This window comes from Ambystoma mexicanum, unplaced genomic scaffold (genome assembly GCF_040938575.1).
Source record: "Ambystoma mexicanum isolate Mex_15411 unplaced genomic scaffold, UKY_AmexF1_1 Mex_scaf1, whole genome shotgun sequence".
NCBI classification, from domain to species: domain Eukaryota; kingdom Metazoa; phylum Chordata; class Amphibia; order Caudata; family Ambystomatidae; genus Ambystoma; species Ambystoma mexicanum.
The window spans coordinates 3,855,188-3,856,429 of record NW_027182324.1 but is presented as its reverse complement, the minus strand read 5'-3'; the positions used below and the strand labels follow the sequence as shown (position 1 = coordinate 3,856,429).

Here is a 1,242-nt window from a genome sequence, read left to right as displayed (position 1 = left end):
AATGGCAGTGATTCATGTGCATGGATAGCTCAGTCGGTAGAGCATCAGACTTTTAATCTGAGGGTCCAGGGTTCAAGTCCCTGTTCAGGCGTACCTTTGCTTCTTTTACAAAAAATTAAGCAGGAAATATGAATTGCTCATTCTAATATGTGCTATTTCTGATGGCATCGCAACCTTGGGCAATATGACTCTAAGGTAGTGGAGTCCAGAGTTCTTGGATGCTTTGCCAACATATCAAGCCTGACTGTGCTTCTAAATAGCATGAAATAGCAATCTTTGTACAAAGTTTTAATATTGGGGAGACAGATTGGTCGAAAAAAAGCAGACAGGCGCTGCTGAGATTCTAACTCAGGATCTCCTGTTTACTAGACAGGCGCTTTAACCAACTAAGCCACAGCACCTTTTTTGCATCTGGTCTCCTTTCCTTCCTCATGTAATCATTTAGAAGTGAAATCCACTTTTTTAAGGCTGGGCTTCTGTTGCAATATAACTTTTCAAAATGTTTTCCAATTGACTGAAACTCCATTGCACAAAACGAGCATGTCATTAATCGTCGATTTAGAGTGGACTGCATTGCCCAGTGTGTGCATTGAGGAGCACATGTTCGTATTTACTGGGGAGCAAGTTTGCACTCATGAATGTGGCAAAACATTCAAATCCGTAAGTGGGTGAACATTAAAGTCCTAGATGCTGCAAATCTCTATATCTGGATACGGAATGACTGAAAAAAGTTATGTCTCCAGTGTCGAAATGTGTGTAATGCACTAGTAATTCATTTCCTTTATTGACCAGTGAGGTAGCCATGTATGGAGGTGCTGTAGAGTGAAAATCAAGTTTCAAATGGGCAGTGATCCCTGTGCCTGGATAGCTCAGTCGGTAGAGCATCAGACTTTTAATCTGAGGGTCCAGGGTTCAAGTCCCTGTTCAGGCGTACCTTTGCTTCTTTTACAAAAAATTAAGCAGGAAATATGAATTGCTCATTCTAATATGTGCTGTTTCTGATGGCATCGCAACCTTGGGCAATATGACTCTAAGGTAGTGGAGTCCAGAGTTCTTGGATGCTTTGCCAACATTTCAAGCCTGACTGTGCTTCTAAATAGCATGAAATAGCAATCTTTGTACAAAGTTTTAATATTGGGGAGACAGATTGGTCGAAAAAAAAGCAGACAGGCGCTGCTGAGATTCGAACTCAGGATCTCCTGTTTACTAGACAGGCGCTTTAACCAACTAAGCCACAGCACC

General features: G+C 41.6%; 1 non-coding gene across 1 annotated transcript; it reads right to left on the bottom strand.

Moving 5' to 3' along the window:
* Nucleotides 1–1,168: 1,168 nt before the first annotated feature.
* Nucleotides 1,169–1,242, bottom strand: TRNAT-AGU (transfer RNA threonine (anticodon AGU)). The gene has a single exon. It is a non-coding gene; the product is annotated as a tRNA-Thr (tRNA).